Source organism: Equus przewalskii, chromosome 1 (assembly GCF_037783145.1).
Source record: "Equus przewalskii isolate Varuska chromosome 1, EquPr2, whole genome shotgun sequence".
In the NCBI taxonomy this organism is placed as follows: domain Eukaryota; kingdom Metazoa; phylum Chordata; class Mammalia; order Perissodactyla; family Equidae; genus Equus; species Equus przewalskii.
In genome coordinates this window covers 115,140-134,615 of record NC_091831.1, presented here as the reverse complement: position 1 = coordinate 134,615, position 19,476 = coordinate 115,140, and the positions used below count along the sequence as shown (strand labels likewise).

The 19,476-nt window shown below is 44.8% G+C and overlaps 1 long non-coding RNA gene across 1 annotated transcript; it reads left to right on the top strand.

The window, feature by feature from the left end:
- Positions 1-565: 565 nt before the first annotated feature.
- Positions 566-16,405, top strand: LOC103556382 (uncharacterized). The gene is made up of 4 exons (XR_546194.2): positions 566-729; positions 6,766-6,862; positions 10,495-10,680; positions 14,916-16,405. It is a non-coding gene; the product is annotated as an uncharacterized lncRNA (long non-coding RNA).
- The last annotated feature ends 3,071 nt before the right edge of the window (positions 16,406-19,476 follow it).

Genomic DNA, 19,476 nt, shown 5'->3' with positions numbered 1-19,476 from the left:
GGGGAGGTAACGACTTTCTTCATGTTCTTTGCATTGTTTCCCCACTTAAAATGAGGATTTACTTTAAAAATTCAGACTTTATTATGCCAAAAAATGGGATAAACGGTCATTATTTCTCATGTAAAAATTGTTTTGAATATCCTGACACAAAATTTGACAAACTGATACATAGTCTGGGGAACACGTTCAGTAAATTACCGTGTTCATTGTTTGGGGATATGAAAGAGTTGCCTATTTTGAAATTTGACTGTATCATAAAGAGCTCTTGAAAATCAATAAGATTAATATCCCATTAGAAAAATGGGCAAATAACCGATAGTCTAAAAAATACAAATGGCTAGTAAACCTAAAAGTACTAATCCTGTTGATAACCAAATAAATGCCAATTAAAGTGAGGGAGAAGCCTGTGGCGGGATGAAAAGAAAGCGTTCCCTGTTGAAGGAAGAGTTAGTGCAAAGGGTTGGGGTCGGGGGTGCCACCCATGGAAGACGCCGGTGCATGGGAGGGTGGCGTGAAAGGCACGGCATCTCTCTGGGGGTGGAGCCAACAGCTAGGCCCTGTTCCCGGGAGTCCAAAGTGCAGTGGCTGCTGGCCCACTGTCCTCAACTCCACAGGCGCCGTCCCGACACAGTGAACTGTCCCAGTTATTGTTCAGTCACCGTCTGCGATATGAGAGAAGAGGGTCAGTGTGCTGTGAGAGTGCTGGGAGGCTGGGAGCTGAAGGTGGAGGTGAGTCCCCGGGAAGAGGTGAGAAGGGCTGCCAGCAGAGGGAAAGGCAGGGGAGATGCCCTGAAGCCCTGAGGCCTGGGGTGTTCCAGGAGCTGAGCGGAGGGAGGCCCTGTCCTGGGATAGGCAGGACAGGAAGGCAGGGTCCAGGCCAGGCAGGGTCATGGAGGTCTTCCTAAGGGTTTGGCTTTTACCCTCAGTTAAATCCCTGGGAATCCACTGGAGGTTTTTCAGCAGGTGAATGACATGGTCTGATCTGTGTGTTTAAAAGAGATTCTGACTGCTGTGTCCTAAATGGATTGAATGGAGCAAGGGTGAGTGTGGCGGCCCAGTGCAGAGGGCGCCCAGTGGGGAGAGCAGGTGCTGAAGGGTATAATAAGGGTGGGAAGGCAGGAGCAGGTGCCACAGGTGTGGTCCAGATTTCTGGATGGAGCCAGCATTGCCTGAGATGGAGAAGGTCAGGCATGGATTTGGTTGGGGAGAGGGGAGTCGGGATCCAGTGAAAGACCCTCTTGCACTTGTCAGTTGTGTCTGCTGGAGCAGGACTCAGTCTACAGCCACCTACAGACCCAAATCCTCCCTCTCGGGTCTTCTTTCTAGTCTGGGTGAAGGGTCAAATTGATGACTAGGTATCGGGGTGAGAAATAAAGAGAAAATATGAACACTGCTGGTGACTGCTTAGGTCTGAGGTGAGTAGTTTTAGATATGCAAATAAATCACATTTCTACCCATCGTTCAGGGAACGTGTAGATCTCCCTCATATTTGATTTGCAATCACAACCCGCTGCCTTCAGCGACAGTCCTGCTGTGGCCCGCTCACTGCAGGATTGAGTCTCTGCAGGCATCAGGACTGATGTTGTTCTGAAGAGTCACCCGCTGCCGCCCACCCAGACAGTGACGCAGCTGTCAGGTCTCCCGGCCTCCCCCTGGTGATTGTGTGACTTTCCTGCCGTTTGCTTCTATGTGGAGAGGAGCCAGGCGTTGGGCTTTTGCTCCCTCCTGCTCCACCTCCTCTTCCAGTCATTGGGAACATCCTTCCATGAACCCTCGGGTGTGCTCCCCTCTCTCCAGGGAAGCCCCTCAGGTATGGCCGGCTGCTCCCTGCGGGTCGGGACAGGTGCTTTGCTGAGATCTCCCAGCTAAGGCTGGGAGGGCTGCAGTAGCACTGAGGTTTAGCAGACGTCTGTTTCAGTGGGGCTAGAATGTCTCCCTTTTTGTTTACTTGATTCTCTCTTTAAAGAGGCCATGAGGGATGGCTTCTCCAAAATGGCTCCATTCTTAACTGATGGGTGGTCCTGGGTCATTCACCCAGCTCTCCGAGCCCCCTCTCATGACCTCTTACGTGAGAGGGCCCCTTCCCTTTGGTTTCCACTGACAGAGAACCGTAACAAATGGAGCACCTGCTCCGAGTGAGGAGCGTGTCCACAGCATAGCGTGGGCAATGCCAATAACTGCACTTCGTCAGCATGACCTCAAAGTGCCCCCTGCCCACCTGGCTTTCCAGCTGCACCTCCAGGACCTCAAGGTCAACAGTCTGCTCCACTAAGACCTGCAGCCCATTGGCTCCACATCCTTGCCCTGCATTCATCCAATGCCTCCTAGACCTGGACACAAGGATAAAGGGTGTTTTACTAGGGAAGGGCCTGTGAGGGCTGTGGGGGGACTGGCAAGGCTGGGAGGTCTTCAGATGGTGATGGATTCTGACCTAAGTGAAGGAGAGTGGGGTGGGTAGACATGTCCTAGCCTACCCTGTGGTCTAGAAGTTTCTGCAGGGCCCAGACAGGCTGCCTTGGAGACGGCTGCAGTGGCACTGGGGTCCAAGTCAATGACACTCCTCAGTTTTTGCTCTCCCCACTGGCCCACGTCAGCACCTCACCCTCCCTGCCCAGCTGGAGTCCCACTGCGATTGTTCTCTCCTTGGCATTAGCCTGCTCCCCTCCCTCGCTCACTCTTGCTTCACTGACCTGCTCTGGTTCTAAGTCTGTTCTCTTTTTTTTTTCCTTTTCCCCAAAGCCCCCCCAGTACATAGTTGTATGTTCTAGTTGCAGGTCCTTCTGGCTCTGCTATGTGGGATGCTGCCTCAGCATGGCTTGATGAGTGGTGTTAGGTCCGCATCCATGATTCGGACCGGCAAAGCCCGGGGCCACCAAAGCGGAGTGCGCAAATTTAACCACTCAGCCACAGGGCCGGCCCTCTAAGTCCATTCTCTTCCTGCCCACGTCTGCTCCTCTGCAGTGTCAGGCTCAGGAAGACATATGTGGATATGCTCACTGGTCCCTTAGCTCTTGCAGCCCTTCCATGCTGCCTGCAACCACAGGACATCCCCTCCTGCTCCCGCCACTCTCCTAGGAGACTGTTTCCTGCCTTCTGTTTCCTCAAACCTCCAGCAGCATCCCCTCCCACCCCCGTGATGTTCTCACTTCCCGAGTCTCTGAGAAAAAGCTCCTCAGCACCTGTCTGCAAAGCTCATAGGCGCCTCACGTTGACCTGCCCAAAGCTGCACTTGTGCATCCGCCACTTCTCCAGCCTTCCCCATAGGGAAACGCCAGCCCCGGCTTACAGCTGCTCAGACCAGAGGCCAGGGGTCACGCAAGATTCGTCTTTGTCACTCACACCACATGCAAGCCAGCAGCAAATCCCCTCACTCTACCTTGAAAAGACATCCAGAATCCCACTGGCTCTCTGTACCCTGAGCAATCCCACACAGCGTCCTGCGTCTGCTGCTGCCACCGCCGCCCACAGATGCTTCCCATCTCCCCCGCTCTCCCCCCTCTTTATTTCCTCTTTATTTCCACATTAGGAAAGATTTCCTAGATTTTCTCAGATCACCAACTTTGTCTTAAGACTTGTTGTTTCTATTACTCAGAGCACCCTTAACCGTTTACTCAACAGTCAGTTTTAGCAGCTACTCAGAAAAGTACAAAAGTCATAAATGTACAGTTCACTGAATTATCACAAAGTCAGCACACGTGTGGCCACTGCTCAAATCAAGGAATAAAATGTTTCCGCCACTTCAGAAGTCTCCTTTTTCCCTCTTGCTCAAGCATTACATTCTTCCCTTTCCCAAAGGTACCAAATATTCTGACATCTAAAACCATAATTTAATTTTTCCTGGTCTTGGACCATGTATATATAGAGGTATACAGTAGGTACTCTTCAGGATCTGGCCTTATCCATTTAAAAGTATGGTTCTGAGCTTCATCCTTGTTACAGCTGATGTGGTATATCCATTTTCATTGCTATATGACATTCCATTGCATGGGTATTATTTACCTTTTCCACTCTTGATGGACATTTGAGGTGTTTTTAGTTTGTGATCATGACTAATAATGCTGCTGGGAACACACCTGAACGTGTCTGCTGGTGTTGGGCATTATCTACTAAGGCAGAAAATACACATGTCCTATGAACGGTAATTTTATCCCTAGGACTATATTCAAAAAAATACATATATAGGTGCCAGGTGAAAGACTGGAATCATGTTACTTCTGCCTAAAATACATCTTTTAATATTTATTTAGTGCAGGTTTTCTGGTGACAAATTCTTTCAGATTACATTCACCTCAAAATGCCTTAATTTCATCTTAATTTTTGAAAGATGTAAAAAAGTGATAAAGAATTCTAGGTTAGTGGTAATTTTCTTTCAGTATATTAAAGATGTCATTTCCTAGGGGCTGGCCCCATGGCCGAGTGGTTGGGTTCGCACGCCCCGCTGCAGGCGGCCCAGTATTTCGTGGGTTCGAGTCCTGGGCGTGGATATGGCACTGCTCATCGAGCCACGCTGGGGCAGCGTCCCACATGCCATGACTAGAGGGACCCATAACGAAGAATATGCAACTGTCTGCTGGGGGGCTTTGGGGAGAAAAAGGAAAAAATAAAATCTTTAAAAAAAAAAAGATGTCATTTCCTTGTGTCTGGTGTCTATTATTTCCGTTGCAAAATTACAGTTAATAGTGCCATCCTTCGGAAGCTGATGAGTACTTTGCCCCTTTCTGGCTGCTTTTAAGATTATTTCCTTATTTTTTATCATCAATTTTACTCTGAAGTGCCTAAATTTTTTGTTTGTATTTATCCTGTTTCTGAATTTTCAAAATGTATGTGTTGGTTTGAGCCAATTCTCAGTCATTATCCTGTCAAGGATTGCTTCTGCCCTGTCCCTTCTCTCCTGGCCTTCTGGAACTCCAGTTACACTTTGGAAGTTTCAAAGTCTTTAACTTTTGTTGTTTGGCCTAGATATTTTCTTCTAATCTGTCAGCTCACAAATTCTCTCTTCAGTTGTGTATAAATCATTGAATTTTTCATTTTAAGTATTCTGTTTTTTCTTTGGAGTGATTCTTGGACTAGTTTTCAGATCTCTGACAGAATTCTCAATCACGCTTTTGAACCCTTTGACCTGTTAAGCACAATGGTTTTAAAGTCTGTGTCTGATGCCACCACTAGATGGATTCCCAGGTAGTTTATTTCTATCATCTATTCTCTCCTGCTTGGGCCATGTGGCATTCTCTCTTTGAATGCCTACTAATTTTTGATTAGGTTCCAGACACCTTATCTGAAAGGTCACAGACATAATTTCAGGCTTTAATGACACCTTCCGACAGAGAGGATCGACTTCTTTCGAGCAGGTGGGGCACCGGCAAGCCCTGACCCCCTGACTCTTCAGGGACCAGGAGGGTTTGAGGCTGGGCTGCAGTCCTGTTCCGGGTGGTCTCGTGCCAGTTCACCCTTGATCTAGGATGTTTATCAGAACCCCCCACCTTGGAAGGCTTGACTTCTGTTTGTTTGCCCCTTTCCTTGCGAAATGTGTGATAGCTCTGCTCAGATTTTGTCTCTCATCTGTGCTTTTTGGAGTCAGCAGATGCTTCTATGGGAAAAGTGTCCCCACAATTCCTCCTTCCCTTGTGGGCTCTACAGCATTTTCAGTCATGTTCTCACATACCACGTGTACAGCCATGCCACATTTCTGCTCTATCCCAGCAGAGGGACTGATCAGAATCACCTAGTCCACTATTGTCAGAAATACAGATAATAATCATTTTTAGTTCTTACAACATCTTTCTTCCATCCTGGTTCATTCTTTTTATAGCACTTGTTATTTGCTCATGGTGCCAAGATCCTGTCGAATCAATCTGAAGATGTTAACTCGCATTCTTTAATTTACCTGAACCATCTCTGTCTCCTGCATTGGTTAACGTGGGTAGCTGATGTGAGCTTTCTCTGCTCTCAGATATCTGTTTCCCAACAATTGTCTAGTGAGGACAGCAGAACTGACTTCTGATTTGTCACCTGGATGTGGGACATCTCCTGATGGGCTTTCTGGTAGGACACGGGGAGAAGAGCAGCCATTCTGGCTGGGAAGCCCAGCAGGAGCCACGCTGGGATGAGTCTGAGGGGGAGGTCCTTCAGGCGACCTCCTCCATGGAAGAGCCAATGTTCCGTGAACTTTTAAAAATCTGACTTTCTAGCTTTGGCCTGGGGTAAATGCTGCTGTCTGTCTGTAGAAAAGGAAAAGTTCATAATGTTCTGATCCTTCTGAACAGTTTCTGAGGCCACCCTGTAGTGTCAAGTGCCCCATCAGGTACCACGTCCTCCCCGTCCTCTGAGTCTGGATGCTCCTCAGTGGCTGGCAGAGCTCCTGACCTGGGCTTCCCCATCCAGGACTTGCGTTGGGCAATGGTGAGACATGGAAGCAGAGTCCTCAATTTACTCTCAAGATGTTGAGGACCTTTGGGATGGGAGAAGGAACACTGAGGACCGTGTCCAGGAGGAAGCCCAGTATCTGGCAAAGGCCCTCGCAAAGACAGAGGGTTGGTTTGTGTTGGTGTCTTTTGTCGGCATGTGCTCCCCACAGGCCAGTCCCCCAGTGGAAGTTCCATTTAGTGCTCTTGTTCTTTCCTAAGATCCATGACACTCCTGCTGGTACTGCTTTCCCGCTTTTCTATCTGGAAACTATACACCTCTCCTGCTACTGTTACTTTAAAGGGGAGCAGTGTGGGTGGAACCTGTGTCCATGGGAATCTTTCTTGATTTTTACAACTTTAGCTCTTGCCAGGTCAGCCCTTGGGCCCTGCCTTCAGCCTTGCTGTGTTCCCTCAACATGATCTGCTCTGTCCTCTTCAGTGAGCGCTGTGACTATAAGGTGAGGAATTCCTGCAACGGATTGGTTGTCGAAGGAGTTCTTTTCCATATCAAGCTCTTGCTGGGCCCAGGTAAAGTCGTGATTGTCTGGTGGTTGGCTTATCTCCGGTTGGTGCCCAGGGTCAGCCCAAGTGCAGAGTCCCGCTGTAGGCAACAGGGCCGGACCACCTGGGCAGAGGGAGTGGCAGCTGTGGAAAAGAGGCAGGTTTATTTATTTGATCCAGCCAGGGACCTGCGGAAGGAGCTCAGGCTTCCCTCTGCCTCTTCTGAGGTGGTGCCGCACGTTTCAATGCACAGGCAGCCCTGGAGATCCCTGCAGCTGCACAGCACGGAGTTGCTTCAGGCAACACGAAACTGCAGCCAGAGACAACAGGACGGCTCTGGGGAGAGCAGGTTCCCCTTTAAAAGAGTTTCTTCAATACCACACAGTGCTCTCTGCGCTTTTAAATCCTGATGATGGAAGGAAGAGTGTGGCTCTCCCCTTAGGGCTCTACAATTTGTGGCCGTCACTCATTCACTCTCTCCCTGGAAAACACCAGAGTATTTTGTAAAACATGCAGAATATAAAAAAATTTCATTTTGGAAGAGTGAAGCAGCAACAGGGGCCTGCGGAGCCTGAGAGCAGCTGGGACTACATGGACTGCTTTCTCCAGAGACGGCGGAGGTGCAGTAAGAGCAGACTTTCCTCATCTTTCCGCAGGGGCTGGCTGCTGTGCAGCCCTCAGATCACGTGTCCCCCTCCCCCACCCCCCCACCCCCCCAGTCTCAGGACAGGAATAGACGCTCTTCTTAGACTTCCATGCAGGCAGGGGTGGGTGCACAAACTTGTGGAATACACGTTCTAGTCCGTGCTCTGCAAGCCTCCGTCTAAAGGTCTTGTGGACTTAGCAGCGTTATCTACCATTACTGGGCATATAACGGAGCATTTGCCTTTCTTTCATTGACTCATCACTCAGTGTTCACTGTGTGTTCACTGAGCACCTGCTGGGCAAGCAAACTCCCAGTGACACTCAGTGCATGCCCAAGGAGCTCAGAGTCCAGGGTAAAGACGACACATAAACTGGCTGATACTGAGAGTGCCAGGTGCCACCATCGCTACTTGGGACTCTTCAGGAGCACAGATCATCTCCTTCCCTAATGCCTAGACGGAGCTCGCCAGCCTTCAGAGCTGTCGAATATTTGCTTCTCTCTCCACACAGGCGTGTGTGTGCATGCATGCATGAATGTGTTATGTGCACATGTTTATACACAGGCAGGTCACATTTTTTTATCTTTTCTTCAAAACTATGTCAAAAGTGAAACATTTTAAACCGTATTTTTCCATTATGCAAAGCATTAAAATTTGTACTTTCATTGAGTACCAATTAGGCATCAAATAAAAATCACCTAGGCAAAAAAAATGACATAAAAGCAAAGTAATGCATTCATAGACACCATAAATATTCATTGCGAATCTCCTATTTACAAATAAAGTATTTGCTAAAAAGGAACCTATTATGAAATCACATATCTGATTACTCCATTATCCACAGGAAAAAAACAACCCATGCACGTTCTGAATTTAACTTCGAGAACCTAGAAGCCACTGCATTGGGTCTGTTTGGCGCTACACGAGACGAGATGGTTGCCACTAGGCCGCAGCTCTCGCTGCTGTTCCTGCCGCCGCTGAGGGTGAGGGAGGGTGCTGCCAGGCGGCAGGCGAGGGGAGCTCCGGGGCTGCGCGAGGAGGGGGCTGTGGACTGGCCGGCCCTGGACCCGGAGACAGACACCCCACTTCTTCAACACAGCTAGTTCCATGTTTTTGATCTATTAGCTTTTCCTGATTGAAAAGGTAATTAATACAGGTCCATCGTACAAAAATTGGAATAGGGGGCCGGCTCTGTGGCCGAGAGGTTAAGTTCTCGCGCTCCGCTGTGGCGGCCCAGGGTTCGGATCCTGGGCGTGGACATGGCACCGCTCGTCAGGCCACACTGAGGCAGCATCCCACATGCCACAACTAGAAGGACCTGCAATTAAGATATACAACTATGTATGGAGGGGTTTGGGGAAGTAAAGCCGAAAAAAAAAAAAAAAAGATTGGCAACAGTTGTTAGCTCAGGTGCCAATCTTTAAAAAAAAAATTGGAATATATGGGAAATTGTGAAGACAACATTTTTTAAAATGTACTAGTAATCCTATCATTTAAATAAAAATTCCTCTACTTTTGGACAGTCTCCTGCCCACCCCCTTTCTGTGTGTATATGCACAGCAATATTGGAATTGCACTACATTGTAACTTTATTTTTTCACTTAGTAATATATCAAGGGCTTGTTTGCCCATTATTAAACATTCTATCAAAGAATTATTTTAATTTAGCACAAAGTTTTTCATACTGTAGACACACCATAATTTATTTAACCAATCCCTTATTTGGGAGAACTTTAATTGTTTTAAATGTTTTGCAATCACACATAATTCAAAAAAGATCATTCTACTGGAAATTTTAAATTAAGGCTTTAGGATAAATTTCTAGAAATTGAATTGATATGTCAATGGTACTGAACAGCTTCAAGACTGTGATCACTACTCCTAAATTTTGAAGTGTGCTTTGGAAACCCCTGCACAGACTGTCTATACAAGTAGGCACTAAACGAACTAGCATATTTAATCACGACAAAGATGATACAAAATGCACAAATAATTTGTTGAGCAGTGCCTGATGTAAAAGAGGAAGGAGTTAGTTTCTGAATCTGAAACCTCGTATCACACAAAGGTAACGAGCACATGAGGGCAGGAGTGTGACACACCTGTCACACACGTTACACACTGGCCATGGGACTCAGGACAAGCATGTGTGCTCTCTCGACTCAGTCTCCCCCTTGGTACAAAACAACACAGAGTGAAAGCTAAAGACCTGTCTGTAGTGATTCTGCGCTTCTCTGGAGCCTTTTTATGAAACTAAAATAGTTGTTCTCTCTTAAAAACTCAAAGGAAATCAACACTCTCTGGGCTCAGGCAGTTTTGCTGACCAGAAACTGTGGTTATAGTACAGCAGTCTTGCATCTCAGCCCCGGCTACAGAGTCAGACAGCCTCCATCAGGTGACTTAATGTCCCTGACTTTAAGTTGTTTCCCCTTAAAAATAAGAATATTAATACCTACCCCAGAGTGTTATTGGGAGAACTAAATGCTAAGGGATGTGAACAAGTTTCTAGCCGATCGCCTGGTATAAAAGAGGCACTTAGCACGCACTTTCCCTCTCCACTTCTCGTAAATGTTCAGAATAATGGTGGATGGTGGCATCTTGGTTGGCATCTGAGGCAGAATTCTCGGTATTATCTGTTTGCAAGGATCTGTGTGAGATCGAACAGCTGTAATCCCTGCCCCTATAGTTCTCATCCCGATGTGAGGAAGAGTCAGGCATTGACAGAATCCCCTCATGGAGCGCCCTCAGCACGGCCCGCAACACCAGCGATTCCCGTTAAACCAACCGGTTCTCACCACAGCCTCCAATACAGCACAAGTCATTGAAGGAAACACTTTCCTTCGCTAGTTTGTAGGACTGAGCAAGTTTCTGCAACCCTTTAGCCTGGTTTTGGATGACATTTCAGGGACTCTGGAAGGCACATGAGTGACACCACTTTTTCAATGCAGGTAATGTTCACAAGGAAATTGACAGATTGAGGCCCAGGACTGATGCTCCTGCATGAGCGACAGGACCCAGATGCCCCACACAGATGCTGTGGTGCATGAGGTCCAGAGATACATGGATACTCTCCCCTCCAGTCTGCCTCACGCTGCAATCCGCGACACCAATTCAGACAGTTCTTCACTCCTAAGGTCAGTCATATTTTCCCCCTATACATTTTTATTACAACAATTAAGTGTCTGATTTTTACATTTTAATATAAATAATATTTCTATTAGCCCCATTGGCTGACTCTCTCTGTAAGTGAAAATTTCTCAAAAACATTGTTTGTCTTTTTAACAGGAAGTTTAGTAATCATGGACAAGAAAGTTTTTATATGCTAGAACAGAGTAGGAGAAAAATATGTAGGAGTTTTTACTCTTGATTTCTCATAATTCCTATTAGGCTTGCCTCTCTAACCAGTGATTAAATAAAAGCTCCACTTGAAATGCTTGTGAGATGGAACTAAAGAAAAACTAAGATGAATATTAGAAAAAAGAAAAGAAAGACTGAGTTTAATGTGACCTATTAAATTCAAGAAGATAGAAAAAGAATGAGCGAAAACTCTAAGAAAGCATGAGTGAAGTCATAATACAAAAAGCAGAAACTAATGATCAAAAAATAAATAACATCCAGATGTTGGAAAACAAACTAATAAAACAGCAAACCTTTAGAAAGACTTATTAAGAAAAAAAGAGTGTGAAGGAATAGATCAAATATTCAATATAAAAAAACAGAAATGTTAATAGAAATTGGAATGTATTTAGAATCAAACAAGAGTAAGATATATAAAGGAAAATTATATGGGCAGCAAGAAGAGAATAGGAAAGAAAATGCATACTGTGGAACTCCTCTTTTTTGATTTAGGAACACATATAATATTTTAGTGATAAAAAACTTATGACCTTAAACTCATATGATAGAAAGAAAAAATGGATTAGATATATCAGCAACACATAAAAAAAGTACTTTAAAAAACATTTAAAACATTCTTTATTTTATTCACTCATTTAAAATATTCACTCATTTAAAATGGACTAAAAAATTATAAGGAATAATCTAGCCCTAGGAATTAATCTAACAAAAACTATGCAAAACATTTAGGGCAAAGATTGACAAACTAATGAAGGACATAAAAAAAGACCTACGTAAATAGACAGATTTAATATGTTAGTAGAGAAAAATCAACACAAGGATGATAATTCTTCCCATATTAATCTACAAATTCATTGCAGTTCAAATAGAACTTCCAATTGTGTTTTTCATGGAACTTAATGAGGATATCCTTAAATTCATGCAGAATGGAAAAGGAGCAAGAAAAGTCATGCAATTTTTTTTAAAGTAACAGCGATAACAAGTACTTTTCCTTGTCAGATATTGTGATTGACTGGATAATAGCAGCTTTTAAAATAGTGGTCTTCCACCCATGCAACAGAATAGACAGCCTAAGTATGCTTTTTGACATCAGTCTTAGCAGCATATTTTCAAGCACAATGTCTAACCAGGCAAGGGAAACAATGGAAAATATAAACAAATGGGACTACATCAAACTGAAAAGCTTCTGCACAGCAAAGGAAACTATCAACAAAACGAAAAGACAACCTAACAATTGGGAGAAGATATTTGCAAAACATATCTGATAAGGGGTTAATATCCAAAATATATAAAGAGTTCATACATCTCAACAACAAAAAAAACTAACTATCCAATTAAAAAAATGGGCAAAAGATCTGAACAGACATTTTTCCAAAGAAGATATACAAATGACCAGCAAACACATGCAAAGATGTTCAACATCACTAATTATCATGGAACTGCAAATCAAAACTACAATGAGATATAACCTGACACCTGTCAGAATGGCTATAATTAACAAGACAAGAAATAACAAGTGTTGGAGAGGATGTGGAGAGAAGGGAACCCTCATACACTGCTGGTGGGAGTGCAAACTGGTACAGCCACTAGGGAAAACAATATGGAGATTCCTTAAAAAATTGAGAATAAAAATACCATATGATCTAGCTATTCCACTGCTGGGTATTTATCCAAAGAACATGAAAACACAAATGTGTAAAGATACTTGCACCCCTATGTTCACTGCAGCGTTATTCACAATAGCCAAGGCTTGGAAACAACCTAAGTGCCCATCAAGGGATGAATGGATAAGGAAGATGTGGTACATAAACACAGTGGAATACTCCTCAGCCATAAAAAAGGATGAAATCTTACCATTTGCAACAACATGGATGGACATTGAGGGTATCATGCTGAGTGAAATAAGTTAGAGGGAGAAAGTCAAATACTGTATGATCTCACTCATAAAAAGAAGATAAAAACAGCAGCAAACAAACACATAGAGACAGCAATTGGACTGGTGGTTACCAGAGGGGACAGGGGAGGGAGGAGGGCAAAAGGGGTGATTAGGTACATGTGTGTGGTGATGGACTATAATTAGTCTTTGGTTGATGAACATGATGTAATCTACACAGAAATCAAAATATAATGATGTAATGAAATTTCTATAATGTTATAAACCAATGTTACCTCAACAAAAAACAAAAGAATAGAGAGCCTAGAAATAGATCCAGATAGATACATACGGTGGAGGAACATTAGAAATTAGCAGAAAAAGAAAAGGCTGGCCCAGTAAATAATCATGGAGAAAAAGATAAAATAAAACCCCTATTTCACACCATGAAAAAATTTCTAGACTTTTTAAGTAACTACCTAATAAAGCTACTTTTTACTACTAAGTAAAAAGTAAATTTTAATTCTTTTAGAATACTAGATAGGAGAATATTTCTATGGTATTAGGCTAGGAAAGAATTTTTTTAACATGATAGAAAAGCACAAATGGAAACAATGGAAATCTTAAAGGAAAAATCTTAAAGGAAAGCATTGCTAAATGTGATTACATCAAAAGGGAAAATTTTCTGTATAACAAAAGGCAACACAAAGGCAAAAGCAAAGCTACAGACAATGAAAAAATACCTGTAATGCGGACAACTCACAAATAAAGAATTTCTTAATTATGTAAAGAACTCCCAAAATCACTAAGGAAATGAAAAGCAGGACAAGAGACAAATGGACAAAAGATAAAACCAAAAAATTCACAGAATAGGACACAAGTATGGTGAGTAGGTGTATGAAAAGATACTCAACCTTACTAGACAACGCAAACTAAAATAATAACAGTCCATAACACACTCATCATACTGGAAAAAAATCCAAGTTCAATAAGACCAAACGTTGGTGAATGACAGATGATCCACGCAAATATGGACCTGGAGAGATCCGAACAGCTGGAAGCCAGAGATTAGATCCCATGGGCACAGAATAGCGTCCTGGTCCCTGTGAGGCAGGGGGCTTGACCTGAGACCCGGTGTGAAAACAGGTGCTCTATGGGACCCAGAAGAGCTCCACTCACAGGCCAACAAGCACCAAGGAAAATCATCACTGAAAGGAGTCTGGGTGAGGAAAAAGTCCAATCCTGTGCTGTGATTAGGTTTGGACACAAAAGTTTCATGGTATTAGGGTAGAGAACCCCAAAATCACACAACGAATGCACACACATACACATAACCTGTACACAAGTGTTCATAGCAGGCATTCTTCATGAGATCCTAAAGATGGAGGCAATCCAAATGTCCTCAACTAACGAATGGATTTAAGAGAAATGGCATATCCATACAATGCAATATTATTCAGTCATAAAAAGGAGTAAAGTACTGATTCATGTTATGACATGAATAAACCTTGAAAACATTACGATAAGTGACAGAAGCCAGACCAAAGGCCATGTATTGTATGACTCCATTTATATGAAATGTCCAAAGTAGGAAATCCATAGAGACAGAAATTAGACCAGTGTTTGTTGGAGGTCAAGGGGAATGGGGATAGACTATTAATGGGTACAGAGCTTTTTTGGGAGGTGAAGAAAATACGATAGTGGTTATGGTTATATAATTCTGTGATATGCTAAAACCACTGAATTGTACTCTTTTAATAGGTCACATTTTGTAATATGTGAATTATATCTCAATAAAGCTGTTATTCAAATATATATGTAGTTATTTAAAATTTTACAGCATAATAGATGGATTAAACAGCATAATGGCTAGATCAGATATAGTTGAGGGAAGAAATAATGTACTGAAAGACAGATCTGGAAGAAGTTATCCAGAATTCACTACAGAGCAATAAAGAGAAATAAAATATGAAAGGTAGGTTATGAGAAACAGAGACTAGAAAGGCAAATTCCAACATGATAGAAGATTTACAAAATAAAGAATAAACAGAATGTAGAAGAGACAATATTTTAGATTTTATTTTTTTCCTTTTTCTCCCCAAAACCCCCCGGTACATAGTTGTATATTCTTTGTTGTAGGTCCTTCCAGTTGTGGCATGTGGGACGCTGCCTCAGCGTGGTTTGATTCGAACCAACGAAACACTGGGCCGCCTGCAGCGGAGTGCACAAACTTAACCACTCGGCCACGGGGCCAGCCCCGAGACAATATTTTAAAAGATAACTTTTGTGGTCTCCTTTTTTTTTCCAAAAACAAGCTTATGCCCAATCTTCACTTGTATATCCCTCCGATTTACATTTTCCTTATCACTTTGTATTTCTTCAAGCACGGATTGCTTCTAAAGTGATGTCCTATGCAGTTATTGCATATTTATATGTACAGTATGTATCCTCAATCTAGATTTACATATACAATATGTATCATCATCATATATTTACATCTTCATTCAGCAAAATAGAAGTATTATATACTCAACTTTAATGATTTTATTTATGAACAATATTTATCTTCTCTTTCAGTTCATTACTAATTGTTTTGGTTCCATTTGTAAGCCCTTAATAAGAAATAATTTTGCTTCTCTTCAAAAAGTATCAAACATACAATTTCTTGAATTTAGTCCTTCTGTATATGGTTTCACAAAATTTCACTCTATCGGTCAGATTTCCTGTTATGTTCTCAAGGCTTGCAGTTGCTCTGGGTACTGGCTCCTGCGAGGATGTGAAAGCAGGGCCAAGGACGTGTGTCTTAGGGTCTCTGTTTACAGAGAGTAAAAGCCAAGGAGCCAGGAGGGTGTGTTTCACGTTGATCCCGTGGGCCACAGCCCCACCCACTGGCTCGGATACTTCACCATCAACTGTCCCAATTCCCAGAAGGTATCAATCCTCCCAGAACTAGTCCTTCAACATGTACAGTGAATGTTATTCATACGAAGTGTCGCGATTGAGCTCATTCCCCTCAGAGTCATATGTGCCACCTGTTATTTCATCTACTAACAAATGATGCTGGGCTCTCTGGAAGGAAGTCCGTTATTTAACTATTAGATTTTCTTGGTTTCATGGAACAACTGTGTTAACCATTGCTGTCCTCTGTCTTACACGACAGTAAAGGGTTTTTGAGCCCACAAAGGTTTGATGCAAAACATTTTCTGGATAGAAATAGGAAGAGAGATAAGTCAGACAGAGAAAGACAAATGCCATATGATTTCACTCATGTGGAAGATAAACAAACATATGAATACGGAGAATAGATTGGTGATTACCAGAAGGAAGGGAGTTGGGGGGGGGGCGCAAAAGGGGTAATGTGTACAGTGACGGATAAAAACTAGACTATTGGTGGTTACCACAATGCAGTCTATATAGAAGCTGAAATATAATAATGTGCACCTGAAATTTACAGAATGTTATAAGCCAGTATGACCTCAGTAAAATAATTTTTTAGAGAATGGCAACTTTTGGAAGTTCTTCATTCCCTTCTCAATAAGTAAATGAAGCTCCATATTTCTGGCTATCTATCAATTTGATCCATTAAAATGTAATCACAAATCCATCAATTAAATATATTTAAAAACCTCTTTTTTACCAAAATAATTCTGATACTCTTCATTCATCCCTTGTTACTACACGGCAATCTACAATTACAATATAAAGATCAAACTATTCCTGTACACACCTGACATTAATCTCTAGATGGTGAAAGAGGCTGCCCCCTCAGCTCAATGTGAACTTTTCTGAAAACAACATCTAGCTCACTCCCCTCTGATACCCGGGGACGAGGGCCTGGATTGCTTCCTTCCCTACTGGACAATACGACAACTTCCCACCTGTTCTCACTTGATGGGTGACCTGAAAACAGCAGGCTCCAGGTCTCAGCCATTCCTAGTGGACAAAGAACAGAACTCTGTATGTTAACAACTTTCATTTTCCTTCAACAGTTTTAACAAAAATCAATTAATAAAATACTTTTTTCTCCCAGGGACACAGGCGTGTCTTGGAGAAAGTCTTGCTCCAACAGAGATATTTTTACTCCTTACTACCATTCTGCAGAATTTGACCTTAAAGCCTGTCACTGATCCAAGGGAACTGAGCAGTGACCCAATGTTAACTCCAATTTTGAACATTCTTCAGCCTTTCAAGCTCTGCTTTTTACCTAGGTTAAAATAAAAACAAACAAGAAGCAAGCAAAATAATCAAACAATGAAACATCCTTTTTGTCTACCCATGGGAGTCAGCATAACTGGTTAAAAAAGTCATCAAGATATATTTCCTCAATTTAATCAGAGCTAGCATACAGTAGATGTTCATTAGATATTAAGTAATTACTGTTGTAAACAACTTCAGTTCTATTGATGACAAGTCACGACTGGATGTGAACCTCATTCACAAGTATCTTTATAACATGGAAGATATTTTCAGGCATGAGTACACTTCACCAAAGGAAAACGATTAGGAAATTGAGATTTCCACTTCCACCAAGGATGTAGAAAGCTGGAAAGAGTGTTGCCCTAACAACAAGAAAAAGTAAGATAAACCACAAGGCAAACTTTCCTTACTCATGAGATGCTGATGTTACAGAGCTGTGAAACAGCCTGAAATCCCGGGAGGAACACACCCCTCCAAGGAGAGCGGGGAGAGGAAGCAGGCTTGGCTGTGGCAAAGAGCATGCAGATGGGGACGACGTCGCACAAGCGGGTAGGAAGAAATCCACCAAAATGTTAATGAATTTTTGGAGGCCAAGTTTGGGTTGGTGTGTCAGACTGGAATAGCTTGGGGTCCTGGACATGAGAGGGAGGGGGCTTTCAATCACTCACCAGGTGCTTACAGGATGAAAACGGGTAGAGAAAAGGGAAAGTGCCCTCAGTAATACAGGCATGCAAGAGGGAACGAGCTGTGTGCGTAAGGCATGAAACCCCCACACTGCCTCGACCCTTCTCCCTCACAATGCAAGAGCCTTAAGCCACGGACTCAGCTTTCTCCGCCCCTCGCAATCTGGACTCGGCTGTCTCCGTCCCTTTCCGTCTATACTCGGCCTTCTCCGCCTCTCTCCGTCTGGACTCCGCGCTCTCCGCCCCCCCCCTCCTGAACTCGGCGCTCTCCGCCTGGGCCCGGCTGTCTCCGCCCCTCTCCGTCTGTACTCGGCTCTCCCCGTCTACATTCGGCTTTCTCCGTCTATACTGGGCTTTCTCCTTCTGGCTCTGTCTGAACCCGTCTCTCTTCTGCCTTTTCCGTCTATACTTGGCCCTCTCTGCACCGCTCCATCTGAACTCGGCAGTCTCCTTCTCTCTCCGTCTATACTCGGCTCTCTCCGTCTACATTCGGCTTTTTCCTTCTGGCTCTGGACCGGGCTCTCTCCGCCCTTTTCTGTCTATACTCGGCTCTCCCCTCCCTGTCCGTCTATATTCGGGTCTCTCCGTCTACACTCGGCTCTCTCCGTCTGGACTCAGGTTTCTCTTTCTGGCTCTGTCTGGACCCGGCTGTCTCCGGCCTTTTTTGTCTATACTCAGCTTTCTCCGTCTACTTTCGGCTCTCTCCGTTTATACTCGGCGTTCTCTTTCTGGACCTGACTTTCTCCTTGTGGTTCTCTGGACTCGGTTCTCTCCGCCCCTCTCCGTCTCAACCCGGCTCTCTCCGCCCTTTTCCGTCTGGTCCCGGCTTTCTCCGCCTCTTCCCGCCTGTTCTCGGCTCTCTCCGGCTGGACTCGGCTTTCTCCCTCGGGCTCTGCCTGGACCCGGCTCTCTCTGGCCTTTTTTGTCTGTACTCGGCCCTCTCCGCCCCTCTCCGTCTGAACTCGGCTCTGCCCGCCTCCCTCAGTGTGGGCTCCGCTCCGTCTGCGGTCGGCCTCCTTGCTTGTCTCTGCTACGCGGGCTTTTTCCGCCTCTGTCAAGCCGGAGCCTGCGGCGCTCTCCCTGGGGCTCTGTGCTCTCCCGCCCCGAGTTCAGGACGAGGAAGGCCTGGCGCACCCCCTCTCGGGACTCCGACCCTCTGGGTCTTCCCCGCCGCGTCTGCGTGCTCCAGCCCCTTCCCCTCAGTCTCCGGAAGAGGCTCTCGGTGACTCCAGCGTGGAGCCGCCTGCTCCGGGTCCCGCGAAGGTTGCACGGGCGCCGCCGAGGGTGTGCCGTCGCGTGTCGGGACTCGGAGCCTGTGTCGGGGTGGCTGCCGTTATCTCCTGCCGAGGGGCTCGTCTGCCTGCTTCCCTGTCGGGCGCCAGTAACGCGGCGAAGACGCGACCACGTGGCCGGAAGGCAGAGCCGAGTGCTGTGGCCGAAGGAGGATGGCCGCCAGCAGCATGCGGCCGCTCCTCCCCAGACCTCTGCAGGCAGCCGGCCCTGCCCGCGCTGGGTTTCTTCTCAGCGACGCTGATCGCGGGCTCCTGTCCTCCGGAAGTGCAAGAGAATCGCTTCTGTTGTTTTAAAACATTACTTCTGTGGTAATTTTTTTTTTTTTTAAGATTTTTTATTATTTCCTTTTTCTCCCCAAAGCCCCCCGGTACACAGTTGTATATTCTTCGTTGTGGGTTCTTCTAGTTGTGGTATGTGGGACGCTGCCTCAGCGTGGTCTGATGAGCAGTGCCATGTCCGCGCCCAGGATTCGAACCAACGAAACACTGAGCCGCCTGCAGCGGAGCACACGAACTTAACCACTCGGC